Here is a 10,382-nt window from a genome sequence, read left to right on the forward strand (position 1 = left end):
TTCTACGGGCATATTCTATTAAAGTCAGTTCCTCAGGGATGCTGTTCATATTTGATGAGAGTTCAGTAACATCTAACATAGTTAGTTGACTAAATCTAAATATCCCTCAGGTTCACTGTACTGACACAATCTGACCTTTATCTAGATACTTGCTTTGTTCAGGATACTTTTCATTAACACATTAAAATACTATTCCATAAATAATATGAAGAGGAAAAGCAAATATCAGAAGGACACACACCTGAAAAGATCAACCATTCTGAGGTCTAATGTGTGTACCATCTGGGAATTGAATGGATATTTTCATATCAACACATGCTGAGGTAATCTGAAAAGATGTGAGAGAATATCTGAAATGATGTTCAGTGTTTATTCAGTGGTGCTACACAAGGGCCTATCAGGTCAGCCAAACACCCAACAATGATAGGAATTAATCCACAAGAGGGAGTTGAGAGCATATTACATAGAGAGAGGTGCTGATGGAGTCCACTGCAGCACAATGTTGGACACTCATTGCAATGCCAAGAAAATGAAATAAACATTCTTATTACTAATTGTTATTTTCATATTTATTCCTAATTTATTAAACAAAAGTTAATACGAAAAGCTTCTTGTAACTTGATTCAAATTTGGATTTCAATTTACCTCCCATCCTCTTTATTGCCCTTCGTCCCATCAATCCCAGGAAGTCACTCATTCCTGGCCCCCGGGACCTGGCTCTGAGAAGTGGCCCCTGTGATTCCCGTTCACTGTGGATGTTGCAGCACAACCACTGGGTCCCAACCTGAAGCTGGAAAAGGAAAATGTCTCCAGGAACTGCATTTACAGATGCCAAAATACATAGACCGCAAAGAACCTGGCCACATCAGCACCTTGATCCACCACACATACATAGGCTATCTGGAAGCTGCAGAAAACATTGACTTTAACTGCAATGAATATTCAATACTCTCAGTCTTTTATTAACATACTAATGGTCAAAGACAGATAAAGCATTCAAAAGTTAAAAATGCGTACTATTATTGCTATAAAGCCCTGGCAGCCAAATGAAACTAACATTTAATCTTCAATACAATAGAGCTGAATTTTATATTCCAAACAGAACTTTTGCGTTACTTCTAAAAGTTGTGTGAACCACAGTGTACCATACAGAGAGAATATACTGCCACATGTATTGCATTTTCTTAAACACAATCCATTCTTTACTTACCCTAGGTTTATGGATATCTAACTTCCGTTTTTCCTTCTCCCTCACTTCAGGAGACGATTCAGCACACACGATTGTGAGAAGGAAGACCAATAACAGAAATAAAGGTACTAATTTCATCTTTCTTTAGAATTACAGAGAATAAACGTTCCTGTATTAATAAAGGTTATCTGCTATTTCAAAGTGGAAATTATAGTGTCTTCCTTTGTAAAACAAAACTATTGTAAATGAGGTGACAACTCCTTTAGCCATCCACCTCTGCTACCTCAAAAATCCTTTTATAGATATTTCAACTTAATTAGGGACACGCCATCTGAGGAAGATTTTTTAGAACTCCAATCACACTCTTGTGCCAGTGACGCCTTCACTTTTTAATAGCCTGCACTACATGGATTTATAAATATATTTTTCAACATTTGTGGTAAGACGTGCAGATTATGTTTAATGCACCATTGAGTATGGTGCCCTGAATACAAGCATAAAGATAGACAAAAAAGGTAGAATCCATATTGCACAGATACTGTTTCCCCCTATTATAATGATTTTTATTTTCACTTTAAATACATCCAATTTAATCCACTGAAATGAAAATGAAAGGCAAAATTAAAAGGAGCCTTGAAAAGATCCTAAATGACAACTACGATGGAAATTTCTTCTTCAAGCCAGATGTAGGTCACCCATTTACTTTTATCTGTTCTAATGGCAGTGGTCTACATGTCGAGCTGCACAAAGTGACATGCACTGGAGCTATCCTTTATAGTACTGTCAAAAATCATGCTGTGCTGCATACCCTTTCAGGTTTTTCACTTCTGAAAAACAATGCTGGGACCTGACAGCACCTGATATTGTAAAAAGAGAATCTTACATCTGCTATTGTGTTTGTACACATGAAACCTGCCTGCTAAACCCATACATGTTGCCAAAGTGGGTCAGTCAAACGTCATACAGGGTGATTATTGTTAACAAGCCATGGACCTGCTTTGTAAGACCTACATTTTCCATTTGGTTTAACATCCTGTAATGCAGAATGTTTCTTATTGCCCATAAGGTGGTGGGAATAGAAGTCTAAAGAATACTTGCAGTTTTTTATATATATATATATATATATATATATATATACACTCACCTAAAGGATTATTAGGAACACCATACTAATACTGTGTTTGACCCCCTTTCGCCTTCAGAACTGCCTTAATTCTACGTGGCATTGATTCAACAAGGTGCTGAAAGCATTCTTTAGAAATGTTGGCCCATATTGATAGGATAGCATCTTGCAGTTGATGGAGATTTGTGGGAAGCACATCCAGGGCACGAAGCTCCCGTTCCACCACATCCCAAAGATGCTCTATTGGGTTGAGATCTGGTGACTGTGGGGGCCAGTTTAGTACAGTGAACTCATTGTCATGTTCAAGAAACCAATTTGAAATGATTCGACCTTTGTGACATGGTGCATTATCCTGCTGGAAGTAGCCATCAGAGGATGGGTACATGGTGGTCATAAAGGGATGGACATGGTCAGAAACAATGCTCAGGTAGGCCGTGGCATTTAAACGATGCCCAATTGGCACTAAGGGGCCTAAAGTGTGCCAAGAAAACATCCCCCACACCATTACACCACCACCACCAGCCTGCACAGTGGTAACAAGGCATGATGGATCCATGTTCTCATTCTGTTTACGCCAAATTCTGACTCTACCATCTGAATGTCTCAACAGAAATCGAGACTCATCAGACCAGGCAACATTTTTCCAGTCTTCAACTGTCCAATTTTGGTGAGCTTGTGCAAATTGTAGCCTCTTTTTCCTATTTGTAGTGGAGATGAGTGGTACCCGGTGGGGTCTTGTGCTGTTGTAGCCCATCCGCCTCAAGGTTGTACGTGTTGTGGCTTCACAAATGCTTTGCTGCTTACCTCGGTTGTAACGAGTGGTTATTTCAGTCAAAGTTGCTCTTCTATCAGCTTGAATGAGTCGGCCCATTCTCCTCTGACCTCTAGCATCAACAAGGCATTTTCGCCCACAGGACTGCCGCATACTGGATGTTTTTCCCTTTTCACACCATTCTTTGTAAACCCTAGAAATGGTTGTGCGTGAAAATCCCAGTAACTGAGCAGATTGTGAAATACTCAGACCGGCCCATCTGGCACCAACAACCATGCCACGCTCAAAGTTGCTTAAATCACCTTTCTTTCCCATTCAGACATTTAGTTTGGAGTTCAGGAGATTGTCTTGACCAGGACCACACCCCTAAATGCATTGAAGCAACTGCCATGTGATTGGTTGGTTAGATAATTGCATTAATGAGAAACTGAACAGGTGTTCCTAATAATCCTTTAGGTGAGTGTATATATATATATATATATATATTTTTTTTATTTTTTTTGTTTAACATTAATTTTGTTTGTTAAGAGATTGTGACTTGGGCAATGAAGCAGAATGAGGCAACAGGAAGCAGGAATACAGTTTTACACACACAATTTAGAGGTGAAATCCTGTTTATCTATGTGCATGACATACTTAGGTTTGCCAATAAATTGCCATTCCATGAAACATTCTCATGAGAAAACAAGCAATTAGAGTGATTAGTGGAAAGTACTCAGCATTAGAGTTATTTCCTATTACATTATTATTATAATTATTTGTATTTGTATTATTCTCTGTAATTCACTACTTTAAAAAATGTTATTTATTTTTCCTTAGGGCCTTTACCCAATTGTTAGCATTTTTGATATGTTACAGCATAAGTCTTTGGCAAAATAATGATGTGGATCAGAGTATCTGTTTACAGAGACGGAAGTGAGAGTGAATGTGCCATTCGGAGATGGAAAAGGAGAGGATGAGCTCTATGAAGATTTAGGCGGATGTGTATCAATTTCAAACAGCTGTCAGACTTGTAGCTTGCAGGCCTATATTATTTAGTTGTTTCAAAATTTCCCAGCTGTAACAGAGCGTGGAAATGAGGCAGGATAGTGCACCATTATGAATGCAAAACAAATAATGTAATAGATACGTAAATAAGTATTTGGAAATTGAAGGAAATGCATTTAAATAATTATAGATTAATTGAAGTGGATGTCGCTGATTACACATGTACATCATTTTTTTCCCCCTGTTATAACTATTAATGACAGAAAATGCTTTCTGATTTTCTAACTTCAAGATAGAATATTTTCAAGTTTCAAGTTTACCTAGATATTACTGAAAAGCAGGTAAGACTTGTCATTGATGTGTTAATTGACAAACAAGATGCATTGTCCTTTTATTTTATTGCAGGTATTCATTCAAGTATTATAGTAACCATTGATATTGTGAAATCTATTTTCTTTAAATATTTTATTTGTCTTAATTTAACTAAATATATTATCAAAGGGAGTTCTTCATAACTCATAAGGCCTTTAGAGATAAGATAGCAATAATTTGGAATTATAGAAAAAAACTATACTGTTGAGAAAGGCTGTGTCAGCATTTGCCAGGTACAAACAGTAACAGAGAAACACAGTCAGCTTTAAAACTCAAGAAATGTGAAATTTAGTTCTTCAGTCCCTCCTTTCAGGCCCTGCGCTGAAACAACATGAATGCCTGGTGGGCAGAATAGAAGTTCAATAATCAATTCCCATCCCCTGATGTGCTTCTTCCTTCTTCTATCCTCCTCTGGAGTGGCACTGCATGTTCAGCTCCTCCATTCCTACATTATCCTTAATGTGAATATCAATATGTGTAAATGCTTACTATGAGTATGTACGGCGGTTGTGTCGGCGCATGCAAGTGTGGGTCTATATTACAATCCAGCATCAGACACGTTAGATAAGATTTATGCGAGACAACAAACATTTGGAAAAAGTAGTCAGCTTTAAAATTCTAGAATTTTGAAATTGAGAAAATGGTGCTGACTGTGATGATGGGGGTGAAGAGCTTACTGCAGCATGTCCCCAGTGTGGGGGTCCGGTGCCCCCGCTGTGCTCCAGCCCCCCCTCATTCTGCTGGGATGGTCCTGTTTCCTGGTTTACTAACACCAGCCCTTTTAAATCTATAAATCCCCCAAGGCTAGTAATCCAGACCTATAATGCTGCTTTACTTAAAGGGATACTTTGGTATTTTGGCATTTTAGCCTGATTTCTTACTTACCCAGAGTTGAATGCATGGATACCTTTATAATTTTGTGGGTCCTGCTTGAAGGAATTTGAATTTAGCATTTAATTAGCTTAGCTCAATTGCTGGAAGCAATCGCTCACGCTCAAAAGCCAGCTAATAGATATTAGGCCCTGCACCAGGCCCTGCCATTCTGAGGAGAACCATACCAAAATCGGCTTAAGTGCATATTGGGACCCTCCCGAAAAAAAGCTTGAAAATGTGAGTAAAATGCATTTTGTAGCCCAATTTACACCGGGGGGGCATGAAAAGAACACTAGCCAGTTGAGCGTCTTTGTGACTGAAGCTCCTGCCATTAGTGCCCCAATAATGACCCCTCTTTCAAAGTCACTTTAGATCCTTTCCTCTTGCCATCTTGATCCAAAATCGAGGTCAACTTTGCCTGCTCAGCATTTGCATACATGCCATAGAGCATGATTGGGTGTTAATTGCTTAATTATATCATGCAGTACACCTGTTTGGAGGCATCTGTATTCTTTGTGTTCCTCCACTCATTTATTCAGGTTTTTCCTTTAATTTGTCACTCTTCTGTATATAGATATATATATATGTTATATACATACACTCACCTAAAGGATTATTAGGAACACCATACTAATACTGTGTTTGACCCCCTTTCGCCTTCAGAACTGCCTTAATTCTACGTGGCATTGATTCAACAAGGTGCTGAAAGCATTCTTTAGAAATGTTGGCCCATATTGATAGGATAGCATCTTGCAGTTGATGGAGATTTGTGGGATGCACATCCAGGGCACGAAGCTCCCGTTCCACCACATCCCAAAGATGCTCTATTGGGTTGAGATCTGGTGACTGTGAGGACCAGTTTAGTACAGTGAACTCATTGTCATGTTCAAGAAACCAATTTGAAATGATTCGACCTTTGTGACATGGTGCATTATCCTGCTGGAAGTAGCCATCAGAGGATGGGTACATGGTGGTCATAAAGGGATGGACATGGTCAGAAACAATGCTCAGGTAGGCCGTGGCATTTAAACGATGCCCAATTGGCACTAAGGGGCCTAAAGTGTGCCAAGAAAACATCCCCCACACCATTACACCACCACCACCAGCCTGCACAGTGGTAACAAGGCATGATGGATCCATGTTCTCATTCTGTTTACGCCAAATTCTGACTCTACCATCTGAATGTCTCAACAGAAATCGAGACTCATCAGACCAGGCAACATTTTTCCAGTCTTCAACTGTCCAATTTTGGTGAGCTTGTGCAAATTGTAGCCTCTTTTTCCTATTTGTAGTGGAGATGAGTGGTACCCAGTGGGGTCTTCTGCTGTTGTAGCCCATCCGCCTCAAGGTTGTACGTGTTGTGGCTTCACAAATGCTTTGCTGCATACCTCGGTTGTAACGAGTGGTTATTTCAGTCAAAGTTGCTCTTCTATCAGCTTGAATCAGTCGTCCCATTCTCCTCTGACCTCTAGCATCAACAAGGCATTTTCGCCCACAGGACTGCCGCATACTGGATGTTTTTCCCTTTTCACACCATTCTTTGTAAACCCTAGAAATGGTTGTGCGTGAAAATCCCAGTAACTGAGCAGATTGTGAAATACTCAGACCGGCCCGTCTGGCACCAACAACCATGCCACGCTCAAAATTGCTTAAATCACCTTTCTTTCCCATTCAGACATTCAGTTTGGAGTTCAGGAGATTGTCTTGACCAGGACCACACCCCTAAATGCATTGAAGCAACTGCCATGTGATTGGTTGGTTAGATAATTGCATTAATGAGAAATTGAACAGGTGTTCCTAATAATCCTTTAGGTGAGTGTATACCGTATTCATCCTAATAGACACGCACCCCCCAACAGACGTGCAACCCCCTTATTTTTATGAATTCATTTTGATTTTTATTCCCCCTCGATATCCTATTTTGTTTTAATTTTTCTTTGTGAATTTCTATTTTTTGGGAGCCTGACTCAAGGTTATTGTTGCTCATGTAATGTGAACAGATTCAATTAATGTATTGTAATGTAACACAATGTATTTGATAAAATAAGTTTTACTTAAACTTGTATTTAAAGTAAGAACATGACATAAACAGGAATACGTAATCACTGACTATGTCACCCACTGCATCAGGACTATCAATTAATGAACTACATACATACACATCAGCACATTAAATGGACTAGAAAAAAAAGCACTCTGACTAACACTAACCTATTTCACATAAAATAGTACCTGTTCGCCGATTTCTGGTTCTCAGGCTGGTTCTTGCCTCATAGGCAAGAAATAAACTTGGTCACCATTGATAGATATTCCAGTATTACACGGTAAAAGAAGAAAGTAATGTACATGTGTTATTTTTTCGTGATCGGTAAAACAGACTAATATTGTCATAATGTTCAAATGATTAAATATACATAAATGTGCCAAAATCATGACTTTCTGGGAAAAAATTGAATTTGGGGATTTCGTACTTAACAGATGTGCATGCAAAGGGTCTTGCCTTTGTGCATTGCGCGTCTATTAGGGCAAATACAGAATATATATCTATATATCCATATCTTCGCAGAAGTGAAGTTACTGCCTGACCAGCACAAATTGCTACAACTGTATTCCATAAATGATGTATATATAATAAAATAACATGGTATTTGACATACATTTCCTATCAACAAACATTCCAGTTACTTGTGCTTAAGTCTAAGTCAGGTATCAAAGGAAGGGCCTCTTGTGAAAGATAATCGTTAACATTCTATACAGGAAAAACATGTTTACTGGTGATTTTCTCATATGTAATGTGCTGTTGTCTAAAGGTAAATAAGTGTGTTTTATATGTTACTTCATTGATGAGTTAGTTGTTATTTTTTGGTAGACATGTTCACTGTCATTAAAATAACAAATGGTAATACCCATTGTGAGATTGAGTGCCCAATCTTCAAATTCAATAATATATAACTCTTATATATGTCATATTATGGTATTGTTTGTTGACAAGACATTGTTTTCTATTAGTGTAGTCTCATCTTTGGGACATATCCAATACCCACTTCTTATGTTACAACTACACCACCTGTCTGTGTGTCAGTAGAGGGAGAGATAACACACCTCGGTACACCACACACTTTACTGTGTTTCGCCACGCCTGTAGATATGCGAACTTTTGGGGTTTTCATTCTAACCAACCTCTAAATACAGTGAACTGTTAATTTAACACTTTTCCCAGGAACTAAGCCGGCGCTGATTTAAAGACCAATTCATTTTCATGAAAAAGAAAGGTTTGGAATTCATGTAAATATATTCAGGGGCAGACAGATGCGCTGTGTAAGAAATAACTGTTTGAAATTCAGCTAAACCCCATCTCTCATTTGTCACATTGAGAGACAGATTGTTTGTATTGGTGAGACACTGTCATGGCAGTACTTTCAGCCCTTTGAAACGTAATCAGCATAATGTGGATAGTTCTCTAATCATTCCCTATTGTTCATCGTACTATATGGACTTCTCGCGGTGGATTGTTACTTTGAAGGAAGAATTCATAATATGCACAGTTAAGGCTACGATTAGAATTTTTAACAAATGGTAACCATTGAGATGCTAATGTTAATCAATGAAAAGAAACAGTAATATGGTATGAGTAATAGTAAATAGGTAATAGTGTTTAAACTTGTGGTGTTCAAAGATTCAGAATTGCATCTCAGGTTTGCATCTGTGATTTAGGTGATATACTGTTACTAAGCACGCTTAGTGAAGTTCTGACAATATGTAATGCTAATATTTTGAAATACACAGGTAATAGCGAATGTGCACAACTTCTAACCTGGAGAGCTTCTAGGGTCCTTCTAAATTTAATTCCAGTACAGGTCTTATCTTTGTAATTCAACAGATGATTTGGTTAATTGCACCACATCACCAAACAAAGAAACAAATGTTCCCCAGCTCAATGTTGGTCATGCAATCTAAGATATGATTATTATGATTATGATTATTGTTGTTGTTATTAACCCAGACACATTAAGCAATATAATGTGTTGCAAAGGATTAGCAGCTATTTAACTGAAGCTAATAAACCAGTCATTTAACAGCATCCTTTATCAGTGTCCTTTGATTGTGAAACGACCCTTCATTCTGTGCTGAAATTGAAGAACAGTGATGCTTGATTGAGTATTAATTCATATCATTCTTGTTTTCATGCTCCTACATACACTATACTTTTCCCTGTCTGATTCTGTAGGCCTTACAATCTTCCCATTCTCTACAAAGCAAACCAGGACAATTAACGTGGTGGTTTGCCTTTTAGGATCTTATCACTTTTGGAGTAGTTAAATGGAGATCTTTGGCACATCACTTATCCAAAGCTGTTTGCTGTCACTTGATTGAGAATCCTCTTCATTGTGCAGTATTAAATTCCAGTAAACATAGCATTAGACCATAAAGACAAGCATCTTACCACGAGTGAATGTTAGATTGTACAAATAAATAAATCAATAACAAAGGAAGGGATGAGTTGAACAGTGCTATTTTATGAAGTTAATTCTATTCATCATGTTGGGGGCATGGGGAACCTCATGCTGAGACACACTCGCTGCATCCCAGATGATTTCAACTCCTGAGTTTCCTCATTTCCATTTAATTTTCCTGTCAAGTGCTCTGACAGAGTAATTGAATTAGAATGCATCTACTTTCCATCTTAATTGATCAAAACAAATGTTTCAGGAATCTTAATTCTGTATCTTTGACAAGTAAGAAAAATCCAAATCAAGCAACACATGCCATCAAATCGTCTGATGGCTTGCTTTCGCTCTGACTACATTTGACACACACTTTGATTTAATTACTTTGAATTTTTAATTTGAATGCTGTAGAAGACTCAATGTGAATGGCTTTCCCTATAGCTTCATCTAATATTCTCAAAGTACACCAGTATGTACACATAAGGTGGTGATTTTATTTGTTACTTGTTATTGCAATTAAAATATCTTACCAGTATCTAATGGACTTCTTTTGTAATCTTTTCTCATTCAAGTTGACATCTCTGAACTAATGTGTGGCCACTTCTATCAAATTTCACA

The sequence above is a fragment of the Amia ocellicauda genome, chromosome 16 (genome assembly GCF_036373705.1).
Source record: "Amia ocellicauda isolate fAmiCal2 chromosome 16, fAmiCal2.hap1, whole genome shotgun sequence".
NCBI classification, from domain to species: Eukaryota; Metazoa; Chordata; class Actinopteri; order Amiiformes; family Amiidae; genus Amia; species Amia ocellicauda.